Raw genomic sequence first — 21,102 nt, forward strand, 5'->3', positions numbered from 1 at the left:
CCAGTATATTTCTGCGGCTCGGTAAGGGCTGTACGAGTAAGCGACAGATAAAAATTTTGGACACTATTTTGGCATTGCTCTGTAATGGTTTGCATCCAACTTGACTGCAGAAGAACGCCGCAGCCGCCATCATATGAAGAATCAGAATAATTTACTGTGAACAGAGTGAAAAAAGTTAAAGGACGGTATACGGGCTGATTTTTGCCACCGTGCGCAGACTAGTAATTGATCGAAGAGAGGATGCGGAACAAAAACGGTCTAACGAGCTTATGTCCGGAAATGCATGGTTTCCATGCTAGAGACCATTTATTCAATCATATTTTGTTACAGAGACTGCGGTCTAATACGCGCTATATATGCAACACTGTTACAGTATGCATGGTATCCTCCTAGAGGGTGGTACTGTTCCTCATACGTCATACCCTAGCTCCCTCTCTCCTGCCACTGTAATTGGTAACGTTGTGTCCGATTCATTTCTCTTGCTGACTCACCGTAGAGTGGGTGTGATACAGCGTTGTACACTATGGTTACGTATTCGATTCGAGAGCTTGCCGACATGGTGTTTATTTATGGAAGGACAAATGGAAAAGTGCGGTGGACAGCATAGTTATATCAGGAGACTTATCACCACCGACAACGGCCACAGCATTCAATGTATGGAACAGTGTTTCACCGTTTGTCTGAGACAGGATAGTTTCAGAAAGCAGGAAATCATGAAAAACGTACCCGAAATGTTCTCACCCCAGATTTGCAGGAAAATGTGATGAATAGTGTGAAAGACGATCGCATTGACAGTACCAGGCAGTTGACCCGCCTGTACAGGCTGAACCAGAAGACCGTGTGGAACATTCTGCATGGCAGCTGTTACTACCCTTATCACTTACTAGCGATGGACTTCCCACATTGCGAGCAATTTTGTCATTTGTTTCTTCACCACACAACCACTATGACGGGATTTGAGTCATCCATCCTATTCGCAGATTAGGCCTTTACGCGGAGCGGTATCTTCAACTTTAATGAGTTATATGTGAGATAGTATGCGAATCGTGAGCATCGGTTCAGCCGGAATGTGTGGGCCGGGATAATTAGCGAGCGTATTTTGGGACAAGTCTTCCTTCCCCGTCCCCTAACGGGCCGGAACTATCGGCGTTTCTTGAGGTTGACTTTGCCTCCCCTGCTGGAAGAAGCGCCATTGATGATTCGAAGGGTTACATAGCTGCTACATGATGCAACTCCAGCCCACGTCGCCGGTAACGTCCGGACGCATGTCAACCGTGTCTTCCCTGGTCTATGGATCGGACGAAGAGGTCCAGTTGCACGGCCTGCTCGTTCACCAGAACTCAACCCGTGCAATTTCTGATTAAGGGGCCATCTGAGAAGTATCGTGGGTGCAGAGCCCATTCCATATGTGGAGACACTGGAGCAGCGTGTTCATGCTGCCTTTGACACCGTTCGGATGCACCCTGTGAACGTGTGAGACAGAACACGCTATGTCGCGTACACGCGTACGTTGAGTCACAGGAAACCATTTTCAGCACATAACTGTAACTGTGCTGCATGGCACTGAATAAATGGTCTCTAGCATGGAAGCCATGTATTTCCGGACATAAATTCGTTAGACCGTTTTTGTTCCGTATCCTGTCATCGATCAACCCTTAGAGTTTGTACGCGGTGGAAAAAATCGCCCTGTACATACTGATACTTTCTGCCAGATTAAAACAGTGTGCTGTACTGTGCCTGTGAGGGCAGGTCGTGAGTCATCCTTGGATAACTCAGTCGGTAGAGAATTTACCTGTGAAAAGCAATGGTTCCAAGTTCGAATCCCTGTCTGGCATAAAGCTTTAATCTGTTAGGTTGTTTCAAATCAGTGCTCACTCCACTCCAGGCTGAAAATTGCGTAAGAGGAAACAGACGTCAGTAGCACTGCATTGGTTCAATATTCCCGGTACCAAAGGCGTATGCAAGCGCGTTCACTCGCCCTACCTGCTGGTTGTCCGCACAGGCTTTTTATTCATTTCTGATTTTTAGCAATGAACTACAACTGTATACTGTGTCTGTAAGAATCCATATTTATTTCTAGGCTGGGTTTACACTATTCGCAGGCAGGCACACTCTCACGTTGAAAGGAACGTAAAGGGACATATTCAACTTTTGTAGTCCTGTCTTCCTCAGTTGCGTGTAATATTGCTGTATATTGATAATTTTTACTTATAGACCGTCTGACAGCAACTGAATAAAACACAATTTTAGTGCCATACGCGTTTCGCCTTTATTTTCTGCAAGGCATCATCAGTGGCCTGGAATATGTACATATGTTAGCTATTTAATTTAAATATTTGTCACAGTGCCTATAGGTTATAAACAGTTCTGGTGGTTGGTATTTCCTATTAAGTAGTAATGGTTTGAAGTGTACTTATAGGTTGCGTGGACGATTTCTTACATATTACGCTCCTGTTGCATTTTTGGTGTTGTTCTTCTTCTTATGAATGCCAATTTGCAGTTTTTTCCCACATTCCACAGCACTATGAACTGAAACCTTCTTTCAATGCAATGTTTTGGTTTCTGTTGCCGACTGTCAAATGCTTTTGCCAAAGATCGAATGTTATTGCCAAACTTTGGAGTGTAATTATTGACATATCTGTGATCTGTTCATGTATACATTTGTGTGTGTGTGTGTGTTATGGTGTGCTTTTTTTGCTTGAGTATATATATATATATTTGGTGGTCGGTGTGTGTGTGTGTGTGTGTGTGTGTGTGTGTGTGTGTGTGTGTGTGTGTGTGTCCAGATGGTGTGGGGAAGAGTTTTTTTATTTTATGTTATCATTTCCTTTATTAAGTGTAATAGGGAGCCTGTGCTGATGTGTGTTTGTTCATTTATCACATGTTTCTTTTCTGCTATGGCTTTCCGGATGTGGAAGTTTTCTTGCGTTTGTGTAAGATGTTTGTCATGGTTGCTTGTTCTCATTATTCCATTTCTTGTTCCATGTTCGTAGGATGATGGTTATGGTGTTTTAAATGCTGTGCAAATGTGGAATGGTTTGTTTCATACTTCCAACATCTGATATGTTCTTTGTATCTTGTTTCAACGTGGTGGAGAGTTTTTGTACGTCCATCCTTTTAGCAAGAGGTCTCTGGGACGACGGCCGTTACTATCTTGACAAAAAAATAAAAAAATAAACACCTACAGCCGTCCTTACGATTTTATTTTATTTTGTCGCTACCAGTTATAACGCTTCATTGCGTCATATTGAGGTTGTTTTGATGCGGTACAGGTTGCTACGATCCCCATGCGTAATCCGTCAATTGGCAACATTACTGGATTCGCAGATAATATGTCAGCACTCCAATCATCAACTGACAACCCCAGTTGGCAGTTGATGGTAGGAATTCTGACACATTATCTGCGAATCCAGTAATGCTGGTCAACTGACCCCAGTTGGTAGTAGATGGTTGGAGTGCTGATACATTATCTGCAAATCCAGTAATGTTGGGAACTGATGGATTATGCATGGATCGTATCAACCTGTACCGCATCAAAACATCCTGAATATGACGCAATGAAGCGTTAGGGGGGGGGGGGGTTGGTTAATGTGAGCTTACCTCACAGGTGTTTAAGGAACGGCGACTGAAATAGCTGGATGATGTTCTGAACGTATCTTGCGTAGTTCTGGGTCATTTACAACAAAGAGCAAAAGCTTAGGTTAGTCTCGTACTCGCATGTTACTGCAGTTTGTTAATAGTCGAAATAACTTATTTGATGTGGCAATTTTTTACGTTACGTTCTCAGGCTTGATCAGTTTTCATTTTTCACTTGTACAGTACTAAAACGAATACAACCGAGCACATTGTATCTGTGCAAGGGAGAATAAGACAGGAGTGCATTTGATACGTTTTATCCTTAACTACAATACGATCAACAAAAGATGTTTTCTACTTACTGTTTTGCAAGTAGGTCATTCTTAACGACACATGTTCGTTGATGTTGTGTTGTTTTGAGCTAATCGATAAAAAATTGTTAAATAATACAGAATACATCTAGCTGCTTTGTTGCTGAGGGGATTTAAGTTGAATTTTCTACACAACTGATACAGCATAAATCCTAATAGATCTTATATTGATTTATTCTCTACGGGATTTAGTTTAATAAGACATTATCTCTACTTGTTTAACAGGTTTTCTCCTTCTTCTAAGCAGGAGTACTGAAGTCTCTGACGCACGCTGGCACGCCAAAACATCAGCAATCGTGCTTGATTCTCTCCGATTCTGTCCAAATCGAGTACAGCCAGTCGTTTTAACATTATCCGTCTTTTTAGATTTCCAGAAGGTCCTTGATGTGATTTCTCACAATGAGATTCTAAACAAATTACGTGCCTATGGAGTATCGGTGCAATTGTGCGACTAGATGCGTGATTACTTTCTGTCATATAAGTCACTGACATAAGTAATTGACGGAGTCATCCAGTAAAACAGAAGTGATAACTGAGGCTTCAGGAGACAATATGAGCAGCCCTCTTAAATTATTTCCAGTTGATGTTGTCGTTTGCCACATAGAAAAGTCATCAGAAAATCAAAGCAAACCGCAAAATGGTTTAGACAAGATATCTGTATGGTGCAAATATTAGCAATTGTCACTGAAAAAGAAAGTATGTAAGGTCTTACACATGACTTCTAAAAGGAATCAATTAAATTTCGGTTACACACTATGTCGTGCAAATTTAAGATCTGTCGATTCCACTAAATACATAGGAATTACAATTATTAACAACTTAATCGGAAATGATCACATAGAAAACTTTCGGAATCCAAACCAAAGACTGTATTTTATTATCAAAGCACTTAGAAGACGCAACCGCTCTACTAAGTAGACTGTCTAAGACGCAACCGCTCTACTAAGTAGACTGTCTACACTGCACTTGTCCGTCCTCTCCTGGAGTACTGCAATAGCAGTATGGTATCATTGCCAGATATGACTGGCAGATACTGAAAAATATTTATGAATGGCAGCTCGTTTTGTATTGTCGCGAAATGAGTGGGAGATTATTGCGAAATTGCTAGGGGAGAGAGCTTTGGGAGAGCCATCCATGACAAAACTATTCCATCTGGTGAACAAGATACATGAGACATGCGAACTACAGTCTTAATGAAGACTGTAATAATTCAAGTCTGAAAGAATGCAGGTGCTGACAGATGTGAATATTACCGAGCTATCATTTTAATAAGCCATGGTTGCAACATACTAACACGAATTCTTTACAGAAGAATGGGAAAACTGGTAGAAGCCGACGTCGATGAACGTCAGTTTGGATTCCGGAGCAATGTAGCAACACGCGAGGGAATACTGACCCTTGGAAGAGAGGTGAAGGAAAGGCAAACATACATTTATAGCATTTGTAGAGTTATAGAAAGTATTTAACAGTGTTGAGTGGAATACTCTCTCTGAACTTCTGTAGGTAGCAGGGGTAAACTACAGGGAGCGAAAGGCTACCGGCAGCTTGTACAGAAACAGGAAGGCAGTTGTAAAAGCTGATGGACGTGAAAGGCAGGCAGTGGATGAAATGGGAGTGAGACAGGGTTGTAGCCTATCCCCGATTTTATTCAATATATGCGTTGAACAAGCAATAATGGAAAGCAAAGAAAAATTTGGAGTAGGAATTAAAGTTCAGGGAGAAGAAATAAAGACTTTGAGGTTTGCCTGTGACTCTGTACTTCTGTCTGACAGCAAAGGACCTGGAAGAGCAGTTCAAGGGAATGGACAAAGTCTTGTAAGGAGGGTATAAGATGAACATCAGCAAGAGCAAAACAAGGGTAATGGAATGAAGTCGAAATAAATTCGTTGATGGTAAGGGAATCAGAGTACGAAACGAGACGGGTGCCGCTGCTTCTCAGTCAAGCAGTCCTGAATTGGCCTCAGAAGGGTTGAGTGCACCCTCCCTGCTTACCAACGGCACTCGGCAGGACTGGACGCTAGCACATCAAAGTGCTAGTGAAGCCTGACAGTGCTTGCTTAACTCTGGTGATCTGATGCGGACCGGTGTTATCGGTACGGCAAGACGACATTGTAAATTACTTCTTCTAGTTCCTAAGTAGCAATGGGAGTTTCCTCCTCGGCCCACCTCATAAAATGGAGACTATAACAACGTATTACAATTTTTTGTTGTTTTTTTCTGCCCTGGGAAAATAACTGTTTCTTTTTATAAATATAATGAGCTAATTATTTTCTTTGCCACTGATTATAAAGAAAAGAGTCTTATATGTAAAACAGAATCTATAGTGTTTCAAAATTTAGAAGAATAAATCCTAATTACGATATTTTTGTGAAGTAATACCTGACAGTCTTCTTTTGTTACTTTTTTGTTACTTTTCTTCTATTGGCCTTGGTGTATTAATATGTTCCCAAGTGGAAATGTGGGTGAAAAATGGTTCGAATTGCTCTGAGCACTATGGGACTTAACATCTGAGGTCATTAGTCCCCTAGGACTTACAACTACTTAAACCTAACTAACCTAAGGACATCACACACATCCATGCCCGAGGCAGGATTCGAACCTGCGACCGTAGCGGTCGCGCGGTTCCATACTGAAGCGCCTAGAACCGCTCGGCCATATAGGCCGGCGAAATATGGGTGAATCGTGTTGTGAACGCAAACAACCGGCTTGGGCGATATCTGTTTAGCCGCCATGGGGCCATCTCAGCGAAACAGCTACGAATTGTAGGAATTGCTTAGAATCATCATATCATGTAATTAAAAAGTCTGATTGCTTAGTGCGAATCAAAATTAGAGCATTTGAAATTTTCCAACCTTTCGAGATCGCAAAATACGAAGCCAAACCAGTTATTTCTGTAACAATTAATATTTCGTGCAAATTTAGTATTTCCCATTATTCGTCCATTCAACTGTCTGGGATGGAGAGTTGAAAGCCGACACTTGCAACTTACTTCCTGAAGTCCCTAGTAGCAACGGAAGTTTCTTCTTGGGCCCACCTCATGAAATGTAGACGAAAGGGGTTCCAGAGCGCTGTTAATTTCTAACATTGGGTCTTGACATGGTTTTGCACGAAAGTAAAGACTTCTTTTTCACCAGTATCAAATTTTCACCACACAGCCTAGTGTTCTAGGCATTGTATCTTACCGCAATGAAACTGTATGCTGGACCGAAATCGGATCCTTGATTTTTGCTATTAGAGTTCTAAAAAAAAAAAAAAAAAAAAAGAATTGTTCAAAAGGCTCTGAGGATTATGGGACTTAACATCTGAGGTCATCAGTCCCCTAGAACTTAGAACTACTTAAACCTAACTAACCTAAGGACATCACACACTTCCATGCCCGAGACAGGATTCGAACCTGCGACCGTAGCGGTCATGCGATTCCAGACCCAAGCGCCTAGAACCGCACGGTCACATAGGCCGGCTTATAGTTCTACAGTCTAACATTGCATCCATATTTGTTGTGTACATTATAACTACAATACATAGCTGGAAATGATCTGTGAGAAAAATTGGCCTCGAGTGAAAAACGTGTGACGAATTAATGTTACCTAGAGTGACGACCTTTTGCTATTGCTTCGCTATAGGAAAAGTAATGCTGTCAACTGTAAGTACAATGGACAAAAAATTAGTCACTCTAAGGAGACGTCTAACACTTCCTCTGACCTTGCTAATGGCCGCGATTCGCTGAGGAAGAGAATCCATGAGTACATTCAGATGTGTCATTTCCACCTGAAACCAATCACTGATGATTAGATTCCTTATAGCGTACCAAATTTAAAGGGATGTTCATTGCTGTGTTTCACCTGATGTTTCAAACTGTCCTACCAATTTTCCATAGGTTCCCATAACTTTCTTGCAAGATGGGAGTGTCCGCAACATACTCATCAAGATAAGGCTGACAATGTTAAAATAAGCATCTTGGTTCGTGTTCACAGTAACCTGAATGCGTAAGCCCCAGTTATGGTACAGAAAACGCTCCCCAAACATCACGGAATCACCTCCGGTCTGAACTATACCATGCACACTGTGGCTCATTGGCCATCAGATACTGGCGCATTTCATCAGTTGAAACGAAGCAAAATGGCGATTCGTTGGACTACATTACACGGCACCAATAAGCTATTGTATAGTGTGTTTAATGTGTGCTTACAGCAACGTTCTTTTGTGACTCCAAAAGTCAATTGGACGCAACTCCCTCCCGAATGTTTGTTCGAAAATTGGTTCAGATGGCCGCCTCCTATTGAGAAAGCATGACACTCGTCTCCTTGCCCTGTCAGTTATGATATTTTTATGAGCACTGTTCTTACTTCATTTTACATAGCTACCATTACTTGCAGACACCTTAGAGTTTAGACAGTCCACATTTATACACCATCAAATCGGGTATCTTTTTTCACGGTTTGGTCGATACACTGTGGCTCCTTTCTGCCTTGTTGCCACGTCTCAAGGTCAACCCATCTTTCTGCGCTATTCCATACAAGTGCTTTTGACATACACACACACCGCTTCACAGCCGTGCCTCACGCCAGAGGCGGAGGGTAATATGACTGCCTGGTACTAATTTCGTACCATTTACGGAACACAAAAGGGGTCAGTGTGTTCTTTTGAGGGGATGATTTTTTTATGTGTTGTCTTCAGAGTTCTTCCTGGAAATAAATAAAATTTACCCAGAAATTTATATTTCAACATTCGGCGCAACAATGTCGTTCCTAATGCAAATACAATTCGGTCCTGGGTTCGGCAGTTGGAGAAGCTGTTAGCACATTAAGAATAGAATCGCATGGCCGACGCAGAGCCATCACAACGCTAGAAAATGTGTACCGGGTAAGAAGAGCTGTTCAACAATCGCCGCAACGTTCTGCTCGACGACATACTGTTGCACTGGGGATTTCTGACCGTAGTTTGAGAGGTATTCTGCAATGCAATTTGAAGTTCCATCCTTTCAAAATAACGATTTCTCAAGAATTACACCCAGCAGACTACGCCAACCGTCAAAATCTGTGTCAGCAAATGCTCGCTCAGATCCCTCCGAATGCAGCTTTTTTCAATAATGACAGGGCACATTTTCAGCTTAGTGGGTGCGTGAATAAGCAAAACTTTCGCTATTGGCCTGAAAATAACCCCCGAATTTTTCATGAAAAACCGCAACATTCTTCTAACCTTTATGGATCGTCTACAACTGTATTGGTGTGCCATATCACAATTTGGAGTGGTGGGCCCTTACTTTTTTGAGGAGTAAGGAGTGACTGTGATTCCACACGTTATGTTTCAATGTTGCAAAATTTTCTGCAACCCAGAATGACGAGATTCTTGAAGAACATGGACTGGATGACTTATGGTTCCAATAAGAAGGAGCTACTGCTCACACGCCTCGAATTTCAATTGATGTTCTGAGAGAAACGTTTCCGTGACGCCTCGTCTCTTTGAGGGGTGATGTCGGGTGGTCTGTACAGTCACCAGATTTGAGCATTTGAGACTACTTTCTCTGGGGATATCGAAGCAAAAGGTTTCCAAAAGACGCCCTTACACACTACCAGAGTTAAAAGAGTGGATTATTGACGCAGTTAATGCCATATCCCGCGATATGTGTGCAAGAGCTGTTCGAAATTTCAGGGATCGTCTACAACTGTATTGATGCTAACGGCCGCCATCCTGAGGACATTATTTTCAAAACTAAATGAACGTAAAATGGTATATTGTACAAATTTAGGAAATAAAAACATTTTTCTCTTTACATCCAGATTTACTGTTTATCGCTCAGTCGGTTCTGCCGCACCCTGTATAATGGGCAATCGAAAAGTTTCCGTTGGAAGGCCGTACTGGGCCGAGAATATGTGTACCAATCAAGCACTGAAGCATTCATCTTTTCAACGCACCAGGTCAAAGATATTCGTTTGGCAAAACACCGTGTCCTGCAGAAAAGTCCCTTTCAGCCCGCTGCATATCCTCATTTGACAGGGAACGTCCACTTTCAACGCCTCCTCTAATGGACCGAAGGCGTGATAACAGCTCTGGGAGAGATCACGACTATAAAGCAGGTGCTAGAGTGTCTCCCAATTGGGATGGCGTAAATTCGGCGTTACTTTTGCAGTATGGGGACGTGCGTTAACTGGAGCAGCAGGACGCCTTGTCTCACGGAACTTGGTGCACTATTCCACAACGCTGGTTTTCGGCAGACTTGCTGCCCCATACACATTCTTCATTCTCCGATGGATATCTGCCGCTGTTTGTCCATTGGCAGCCAAGAAAAGGATAGCAGCATGTTGGTCCTATCTGAACGCTTTGTTTATGTTTCCTCGTCAGAAAGACACGAATGCTACATTAATTCCTTGCCTATATGACGGTGCTTACATAGCCGCATCGGAATCATACTACGTTGCATATGCACTGCAGCAAGCTCTCAAACGGAAATTTTTTGACTGCCCCACATATACGAACGACTAACAGAAAAGCACTCCTGTTTATTATTTGCTAACAGCGTGGATTATTAATGTCAGGATTAACTGCTGTAAGGAAGTCTAGGAAGTCTGACCGAGCGACTCCGCGCGGGGACTTGCACACTGGACTCGCATTCTTGAGGACGATCGTTCTGATTTAGGTTTTACCATTCTGATTTAGATTTTACGCGATTTCCCTAAATGGCTTCTGGCAACTGCCGCAATAGTATAGTAGAAAGAGTATAGTAGATTTCCTTCCACATTCTTTAAACATTTCAAGCTTGTGCACTGACTCTAATGATCTCGATGTGGAAGTGACGTGGCATGACTCTAATAGTTCTTCTTTCCTTTGTTCTTGGAAATCTGAATAAACTACAGTCACGATTCTGGTGTGTAAAGCGTGTGGTTGTTGTCGCTGGTGATGGAAAGATGATCTTCGAAACACGTAGTGCACGCACAGCTCAGTACAGAAATGTCATTTGAATCTGATGCCATTAAATATTATTATTATTATTATAGTATGGGAATATAGTGCACAAAGCGGATTAGTAACAGTTAACGAATTAAATAAATAATATTTATAAATTATCGTTTAATATTACTAGGTCTACAAATTTGTTTCCGCCGTTTTTTCTCGAAGTTCGGGGATTTGTTGTGAAAAACTTACAAAAAATTACGATTCATATTATTGCCCATCGCTGACCACTACATTCTCCCATCTTTCGCTTAGCATACGAATCCCGTGGCTGAAGAACTGGGCGTCTTTTGTGGGGATCCATGAATCAATTCAGTTTTGCACTATGATTGGAAGTGCTGGTCAGCCTGACTGTATGCAACTGATCGAAAAAGGTGGTAGTCAGAGAGAGCAACGTGTGGAGAATACGGCGGGAGGGACAGGACTTCACTCACCATTGGTCTTACCCAGCATTTTAAGAGCCACAGCCGCAGATTTCCATGTTAATGCAGAAAATTGAAAGTTCCCGCAAACGGCGAGAAATGGGTACGTAAGATGACGTACTTAATCGAGAATAACCTTATGATGCAATCACAAATCGACTAATATTTTTGTGGCATTGTGTTTACAGATGCCTAAGCTTATTGTACTACACCTATGACCAACCACCGGAACCCCACTTGCAGCTATTGCTGTCTACAGCAACACGGCGGAAGCAAAGTTGTAGACCTAACAATAATGCACAGTAAGTTCTTAGTTGCTCTGTGCTCTAGAATGTGCATTCTCTTGCTCTGGGGCATAAAAGGCAGCACAATACTGAAATCACGCCCATTGTCACAGTTACGTGTCTGATAGAGCTCTTAGGTCTTGAATCAGATCGATTTTATGGAGTCCTTGGGCATGTCGGTGCAGGCTGTTCTCCAAACTTTCCACTGGAAATGGTTCTGTCGCCATAATTGCTACATTTGGCTTGACCCAATCGGTAAGATTTATTGTCATGACTAGATTTGTGTTTATTGTGTTGGAATAAGAACTTGGACATCTATTGCCCGTCATATTCTCATTCTCACATTCTGCCTCCTTGTGTTGGATGTGACGGAGTCTTCTGACCTTTGTCACTTCTTCTAGTTGCGCGCTTTAAAACTTACATAAGCTTTCTGTGAATTAAATTTTGTTATGTTGTATGTAAGTGTTTCTTGGTAACCGCTTTCAGTAATTGTAACGCTTTTGTAATTAATTTAAAGTATCTCGCGGTGAGGAACATACTTCATTTTAAATTTTGTGGTAGAACTTTGTACGTTTATCTCTCCAACTCATATCGTGGCGTTGAAGTACGTTGCAGCTCTGTCACGTTGTTTACAGGACTCGTTTTGCTTACAACACATAAAGTTTCATAAGAAAAGGTCAGTTCAGTAAAGTGACAAATATTATATCTCGCTGATAGCAGCCACATGTAATGAAACTGCTGAGTGTCGTATTCTCTTCCAAGGGATAAAAGAAAAATCTTAATTTCTTTGAACTCTACACTCATTCCGAACAGCGCGCGCTTGCTGCTGGAGCGAGTGTTGCGAATACACTTTTTTTTATTGCCGCCATTCTTTTGCGACGAGACATCTGGCGAGAGGAAATTGCATTCTGTGTTCTGATTTAGGGAGCGTGAATTGAAAAAAATGAGGCAACCTGCAGTGGAGGACGCAATAAGTCATTTCGAAGAATGACATTTTCGAATCGTGCTGCTGTGCAAAACAACTAGCCGTGCAAGCTGCTATTGCGGTCACAAACTTTCTAGTACTAGCTGTTTAGATTTTGTTTCCGGTTCTGAGACTTCCATAATTCACGGTGCCACTTTATTTTGTGAAGGGAGTCCTGGTATGATATATCGTGTGCTGTGCTCCCTGTCTCTTAATGCTTCGAAACTAAATGGTTCTGTCTCGTAAAGTTATCATCATCATCATCACCCCCGTCAAAAACAACAACAACAACAACAACAACAACAACTTCAACAACAACAACAACTTCTACTACTACTACTACTACTACTACTACTACTATTACTACTACTACTACTACCGCTAGTAATACTGCTCGTTCGTCCATTGCTGATTGACTGCCTCTTGTGGACTGCACCTTATGAAATCAACTCCAGTTTTACGCATCCACCTATGTTGCACATCGTTTCTGGTGTCGTATTCTTCTACTAAGTCCCTATATTTCTATTAAGCCCAAGGGTAGGTCGTTTCTGATGATGAATTTCTCAGAAAAGTTTTCTTAGGCTCTCTTCTGTCAGTTTGCATGGCTGTGCCTCTTAGTCATCTCTATAACGTCCTCATCTCCTTTATTGTATCTTAAATATTTATTTATCTCTGTTTTCTTATTACTCCCAAAATATCTCTCACAGCTTTTGAATGGATATCACAATTGCGTAACGTGTATCACTGTTGTAGGTTTAAACCAGTAGCAGCCGTTAAAGAATTACGATCGCAAGCAAAATGATAATTATGTTTATGTATGGCAGCGTACACTGAGGTGTCAAGAACCATGGAATGGCATTATGTACATACAAACGTGGCGGTAGCATCGCGTACACAAAGTATAAAAGCGCCGTGCGTTAGGGGGGGGGGCTGCCATTTGTACTCATGTGATTCATGTGAAACGGATTCCGACGCGATTATGGTTGCAATACGGGAATTAACATAGTTTGAACGCGAAATGGTAGTTGGAGCTAGACACAGGCAATATTCCATTTCGGAGATAGTTGTGGAATTAAGTATTCCGGGATCCACAATGTGAAGAGTGTGCTGAGAGTACCACCTCTCACCACAGATAACGCATTGGTCGACGGCCTTCACTTAACGACCGAGAGCAGCGGCGTTTGCATAGAGTTGTCAGTGCTAACAGACAAGCAACGCTGCGTGAAATAACCGCAGATATCAATGTGGAACGTACGACGAATGTATCCGTTAGGAAAGTGGGGTGATATTTAGCGTCAGTGGGTTATGGCAGCAGACATCCGACGCGAGTGGCTCTGCTAACAGCATGAAATCGCCTGCAGCGCCTCTGCTGGGCTCGTGACCATGTCAATTGGACAGCAGACGACTGGAGAAACGTGGCCTGGTCAGATGAGTCACCATTTCAGTTGGTAGAGCTGATGACAAGGTTCGAGTGCTGCACAGACCCCACGAAGCCATGGCCCCAAGCTCTAGCAAGGTACTGTGCAACTGGGTGGTGGCTCCATAATGTTGTGGGCTGTGTTTTCATGGAATGGACTAGGTCCTCTGGTCCAATCGAAGTGGCCATTAATTCGAAATTGTTATGTTCGGTTACTTGGAGACTAAAAATGGTTCAAATGGCTCTGAGCACTATGGGACTTAACTTCTGAGGTCATCAGTCCCCTAAAACTTAGAACTACTTAAACCTAACTAACCTAAGGGCAGCACACACATCCATGCCCGAGGCAGGATGCGAACCTACGACTGTAGCGGTCACACGGTTCCAGACTGTAGTGCCTAGAACCGCTCTGCCACCATGGCCGGCTTACTTGGAGACTATTTGCAACCATTCATTGACTTCATGTTCCAAAACAACCATGGTATTTTTATGGACGACAATGTACCATGTCACCGGGCCACACCTGTTCGTGATTGGTTTGAAGAACATTCTGGACAATTCGAGCGAATGATTTGCCCACCGAGATCGACCGACATGAATCCTGTCGAACATTTACGGGTCATAATCGAGATGTCATTTCGTGCACAAAATTCTGTGCCTGCAACACTTCCGTAATTATGGAGGTCTATAGATGCAGCATGGCTCAAGATTTCTGCACGGTACTACTGAGTACGTATTGAGTCCATTCCACGTCGAGTTTCTGCACTACGCCACGCAAAAGGATGTCTGACACGATATCAAGAGGTATCACATGACTATTCTCGCCTCAGTGTAAGTACCTTATGATCTCAAAGTCATATTGGTCTGCTACTTACCTCTTACAGTCCATCCGTTGGTCATTTTTATTTCCATAAGTAAATGAAGTTGTTGAATGTTTCAATAACGCCGGATCGATGAAACTACATGAATATTTCATTAACTGATAGACACAATTAGGAAATAAATGCTGAAATTTTCTGTTGTGTGTACTTCAACACTGTCTTTGTTTGTTGTTGTACACTAGTAGATAATTCACAGATCTGCCATTTTAGATAACCTCCCTAAGATAATACCTGCATATATAAACAGGTAAAGTAAAGTCTGTGGCGCAAACGATAACTAAGCTATCGGTCTCTCTGCTGGTCAATGCTGTAGTTTTTCGCCGCGGCAGTGGGAGTGAAATGGTGTCGGAACCATCGCCCTGACCGATTTTAACCCGCGGGAAAGATCCCCAGTAATCACTAGGAAAGATCCCTAGTAATCACTGGGAAAGATCCCCAGTAATCACTAGGAAAGATCCCCAGTAATCACTAGGAAAGATCCCCAGTAATCACCAGGAAAGATCCCCAGTAATCACTAGAAAAGGTCCCCAGTAATCACTAGGAAAGATCCCCAGTAATCACTAGGAAAGATCCCCAGTAATCACTAGGAAAGATCCCCAGTAATCACTAGGAGAGGTCCCCAGTAATCACTAGGAAAGATCCCCAGTAATCACTAGGAAAGATCCCTAGTAATCACTAGGAAAGATCCCCAGTAATCACTAGGAAAGATCCCTAGTAATCACTGGGAAAGATCCCCAGTAATCACTGGGAAAGATCCCCAGTAATCACTAGGAAAGATCCCCAGTAATCACTAGGAAAGATCCCCAGTAATCACCAGGAAAGATCCCCAGTAATCACTAGAAAAGGTCCCCAGTAATCACTAGGAAAGATCCCCAGTAATCACTAGGAAAGATCCCCGGTAATCACTAGGAAAGATCCCCAGTAATCACTAGGAAAGGTCCCCAGTAATCAGTAGGGAAGATCCCCAGTAATCAGTAGGGAAGATCCCCAGTAATCACTAGTAAAGATCCCCAGTAATCACTAGGAAAGATCCCCAGTAATCACTAGGAAAGATCCCCAGTAATCACTAGGAAAGATCCCCAGTAATCACCAAGAAAGATCCCCAGTAATCACTAGAAAAGGTCCCCAGTAATCACTAGGAAAGATCCCCAGTAATCACTAGGAAAGATCCCCAGTAATCACTAGGAGAGGTCCCCAGTAATCACTAGGAAAGATCCCCAGTAATCACTAGGAAAGATCCCTAGTAATCACTAGGAAAGATCCCTAGTAATCACTAGGAAAGATCCCCAGTAATCACCAGGAAAGATCCCCAGTAATCACTAGAAAAGGTCCCCAGTAATCACTAGAAAAGATCCCCAGTAATCACTAGGAAAGATCCCCAGTAATCACTAGGAAAGATCCCCAGTAATCACTAGGAGAGGTCCCCAGTAATCACTAGGAAAGATCCTCAGTAATCACTAGGAAAGATCCCCAGTAATCACCAGGAAAGATCCCCAGTAATCACTAGAAAAGGTCCCCAGTAATCACTAGGAAAGATCCCCAGTAATCACTAGGAAAGATCCCCAGTAATCACTAGGAAAGATCCCCAGTAATCACTAGGAGAGGTCCCCAGTAATCACTAGGAAAGATCCCCAGTAATCACTAGGAAAGATCCCCAGTAATCACTAGGAAAGATACCCAGTAATCACTAGGAAAGATCCCCAGTAATGACTAGGAAAGATCCCCAGTAATCAGTAGGGAAGATCCCCAGTAATCACTAGTAAAGATCCCCAGTAATCACTAGGAAAGATCCCCAGTAATCACTAGGAGAGGTCCCCAGTAATCACTAGGAAAGATCCCCAGTAATCACTAGGAAAGATCCCTAGTAATCACTAGGAAAGATCCCTAGTAATCACTGGGAAAGATCCCCAGTAATCACTAGGAAAGATCCCCAGTAATCACTAGGAAAGATCCCCAGTAATCACTAGGAAAGATCCTCAGTAATCACTAGGAAAGATCCCCAGTAATCACCAGGAAAGATCCCCAGTAATCACTAGAAAAGGTCCCCAGTAATCACTAGGAAAGATCCCCAGTAATCACTAGGAAAGATCCCCAGTAATCACTAGGAAAGATCCCCAGTAATCACTAGGAGAGGTCCCCAGTAATCACTAGGAAAGATCCTCAGTAATCACTAGGAAAGATCCCCAGTAATCACCAGGAAAGATCCCCAGTAATCACTAGAAAAGGTCCCCAGTAATCACTAGGAAAGATCCCCAGTAATCACTAGGAAAGATCCCCAGTAATCACTAGGAAAGATCCCCAGTAATCACTAGGAGAGGTCCCCAGTAATCACTAGGAAAGATCCCCAGTAATCACTAGGAAAGATCCCCAGTAATCATTAGGAAAGTTCCCCAGTAATCACTAGGAAAGATCCCCGGTAATCACTAGGAAAGATCCCCAGTAATCAGTAGGGAAGATCCCCAGTAATCACTAGGAAAGATCCCCAGTAATCACTAGGAAAGATCCCCAGTAATCACTAGTAAAGATCCCCAGTAATCACTAGGAAAGATCCCCAGTAATCACCAGATAGCATGCTGAGTGGTCATGGGCCCGTCCTGGAGGGATCGGAACGAGGAAAACATCTCTGCTCCTATCCGTGACTGAAACTGGGACTTTCAGGACTGGTACTCTAACGACTAGGCGACCATGGCCACCATCTACATATATCTGTCGGGTTATTCATAAGTACATATGTGATTTCAGAAGACGAAACCAAAAGAAATTCAGGAAATAGACGCATGTCAGTGGATAGAGCATGTCTCCAAGTTTTCAACTCGCAGTGCAGGTGCTCAGTGTAGGCACGATTGTGTTGCGGTAACATCAGTAGCACAGTCAAGCTATTGCCGTATACTCTATACGAACTTTCAGGATGCTGGAGTAACTTGGGTCAGCAACTTCTGTTAATCAGTAGAACGAAAAACCAGCCCAAGTCGCAAATATTTTACTTTTCATTCGATGACTAGTTTCGGGTCGAGACTAGTTTTCAAACCAACCTAACAAAGTCGAAAATGACATTTCCGAAGATGTCAACAAAATGTGTAATGTATATTCACAGTTCCGTATACTTCCCAACACATTGTGGTCGATATTAGCGACTGCATCAAATATCCTTCCTCGTAACTCTTCCAAATGAAGTACCAGTACAGTCCGAAACACGGGATGTATAACATAACGTCATAAAGAAGAAATCGCAAGGAATTGAGTCAAGTGACCATGAAGCCATTGAAGAAGAGAAGAGTCGTGGTGTAAAGCGTATTTTGTCCAACGGTGTGGCAGTTTAACCATGAACATCTGGAAGGAAGTGTTGTGGAGCATTGTCTTGCTGTAAAATGAAGTCTCCACTGTCTTGCTGTAAGTGTGCCATAAGTCATTACTGTAGCATGTCCAGCCGGACGAAACCCATCACAGTTTTATCCGTAACGAAAAATGGTGCATAAACTTTTGAAGAGGACATGGCACAGAATAAGCTAAATTCAGGTGAACCACGAATTTGTTCAAAATCTCATGTTGACGTTCTGTGCCCCAAATATGCATGATAAGGCGATTCACCTTTCCAGATATGGGGAACGTGTTTTCGTCACTGGAAACCAGCTTCTGTCGAAAACCCTCTTCCTCCAATACCCACTGTAAGTTATTTCAGAACATAGCTTCTTTCCTGAATTTTTAGCGCACGTAATTACTACATCCGGTTTGGCTTTACATACAGACGTTTGTGAAGAATGGACCAGGCAATGGACCGCGGTACCTGCATATCTCTGTTCGCACATGCTGTCCATTTGTTTGGGCTCCTGACGAATGATTCCCACGCACGCTCCATCTTTTGTGCTGATGGTCCACGTCAGTTTGTTTTTTCACACCACATGAGCAGTCATTCTTACAACATGTGCTGCACCACTCATGGATTGTTACGTGCGTCGGAGCTTTTGGCCGATATTTGGTAATTGTCGCTGGAACTTCACAAACGACTCAGATTTGGCGATTTCATGGACACAAAATACGCACATCAATCGAGTATAAGCCATGTTCTTACACAATTACACTCCGCAGCCACGCCACCGTGCATATTACGAACTGAAACTTGGTGACATGCTTTATGCCAGGGCTGGTCTCAACGTGCTAAATCGCACGCGAGCCAGATTTGTGGGCAACGTGCATGCCGAGGATAGGCCTGTCTCGGCTTTGCTCGGTTCTTTTCGGAAGTACCCGGTACAGCGTGACATTTCAGTTAGTATTGCTGTGTGGCATTTTCCAGTCGACACAGCTCTCTTCAGTTCGACAGAATCGTGGTGTCAGCCCTGCTTACCCTTTGTCTTGAATGGGAATGACGGTAGAGAGGGATGAGAATTCTCAATATCTATTAGGCAATTACATAATAGACGGATACTGCGAATGTCCTATGAAACGACGTTATAAAGCCATTCAGGAAGAATTTAGAGTTTAATACAAAATTGTAACTGTTATCACCTACAGCAGACGGTACTCCGTATGCGGTTGAAATCGCCCAGTTTTTAAATCGCGTGGAGTTACCATATTGCGAGGCTACTGACTGCTGTGTCTCACCCACTGTTCCAAACAGCCCCCGACAAAAATGGAAATGAGCGTTTGGCATTGTTGGCCGGGAGGCCCCATCCGGGGAAGTTCGGCCGCCAAGTGCACGTCTTATTTCAGTCGACGCCACATTGGGTAACTTGGGTGCCTGTGATGACGATGAAATGGTGATGAGGACAGCACAACACCCAGTCCACGAGCGGAGAAAATCTCCAACACGGCCGGCAATCGATCCCGGGCCGCCATGCGTGGGAGGCAAGACTTTACCACCCAGCTAAGCAGGCGGACAGTACCAGACGTTTTCTTGGGGGTTAAGATCGGTTAATACAGTCGACCAGTCGAGCTGCGACAGGGAGCCCAGGGTTTGCCAAAGCATGAACGTACAGTGGCTGCCTTGTTGACATGGCTGTTTTGACGTTGTGACGCGAGTGTGTCCATAGCATACTCATCATGACAATGTTGAAGAAAGGACGACACTAGTACACCGAGATTGTTGAAATAAACCTCCTGGTTTGTATTCACGGTTACCTCTATGAGTGGGCCTTGTCATAGTACGAAAAAGACCCCTAAAATATCACAGAAGGTCGTGAAGCCTCAACTACACCCACCACGTTTTGCGGTTTAAATACCTCAATGGACCGTCGGTGCCCTGTTTGCTTAATATTATCTGAAAAGACGCAAAATCGAGACTCGTCAGATCGCACAACACGTAAGTTAGCTATTTCATGTTTCATGGATCATTTGCGATGTGGAACGAGTCATTTTCCATCCATATCACAAATTAATTGGTAAATATGGCTACATTCTGAACATTGATAAGTTTTTTCGAAAAATTAGCATTATTAAATATGCAGATGTGGGTTAGTAATGTTTACCCACCAGCTTTTACACATTGCATAACATATATTCTTTGTAATAGAAGGAATTGTAAAGGCAAAACTTTTTCACTTTATTTTAAAATTTTACTTTTCTGTATGTCATTCATTTTGTATGACTGTGTAAGTGGTCAAACATTTTAGTTGCGACATGGTACAACCTTTTCTTTGCTAAAGACTGCCTTAATGAGGAGTAATTAACGTCGTGACATAATGAATGAAAATAAGCAAAATATGTCAACACACTGATTGGTCTCACGTCAAAATTTGGAATGTTTCTAGATGAAATTTCCCCGGACTACGTTGTTTTAAGAGTTCCAAAATATGCTTTCTCTAGTTGAAATTATCATCAGTATTGACACCTAAGAATTTTGAAGTTTCCACACTATTTTTTATTTCCTCGCCATGTGTTACACTTATCATTGGTGTTGTGCCTGTAGATGTACAGAACTGAATATATTGTGTCTTTTTAAGATTGAGGGTGAAGCTATTGGCAGAATACCAGCCATTGATACTTAAAAGAACCTTGTGTACTATTTCATTTGTTGCTGTATGGAAGCTTGGATTGATTGCTACAGTAGTGTCATCTCAAAAAATAACTAGTTCTGTTTATCGTACGTTAGACGAAATATCGTTTACATATATGATGAACAATATCGGACCTAATATTAAGCGTTGGGAAACTGCATATGTTATTTGTCTTCAGTCAGAATAATGGACCCCGGACCACATTGGTTGAATTACTAAGTACAAGTTTCCGCATTCTTTTGGTTA

At 42.6% G+C, this 21,102-nt stretch overlaps 1 protein-coding gene across 7 annotated transcripts in view; it reads left to right on the forward strand.

The window, feature by feature from the left end:
* Positions 1-21,102, forward strand: part of LOC126334776 (probable inactive tRNA-specific adenosine deaminase-like protein 3) — a 486,162-nt gene that overhangs the window by 197,452 nt on the left and 267,608 nt on the right. For 4 of the 7 annotated variants that reach the window (XM_049997366.1, XM_049997369.1, XM_049997371.1 and 1 more), the window contains exon 3: positions 4,195-4,265. The exons of 2 other annotated variants lie outside the window; for them this stretch is intronic. The gene's annotated coding sequence lies outside the window, so the exon portion shown is untranslated. Of the gene's footprint in view, positions 1-4,172; positions 4,266-21,102 lie in introns of all 7 variants that reach the window. One more of the 7 variants, XM_049997368.1, reaches the window with a different exon arrangement.

This window comes from Schistocerca gregaria, chromosome 2 (genome assembly GCF_023897955.1).
Source record: "Schistocerca gregaria isolate iqSchGreg1 chromosome 2, iqSchGreg1.2, whole genome shotgun sequence".
NCBI lineage: Eukaryota > Metazoa > Arthropoda > Insecta > Orthoptera > Acrididae > Schistocerca > Schistocerca gregaria.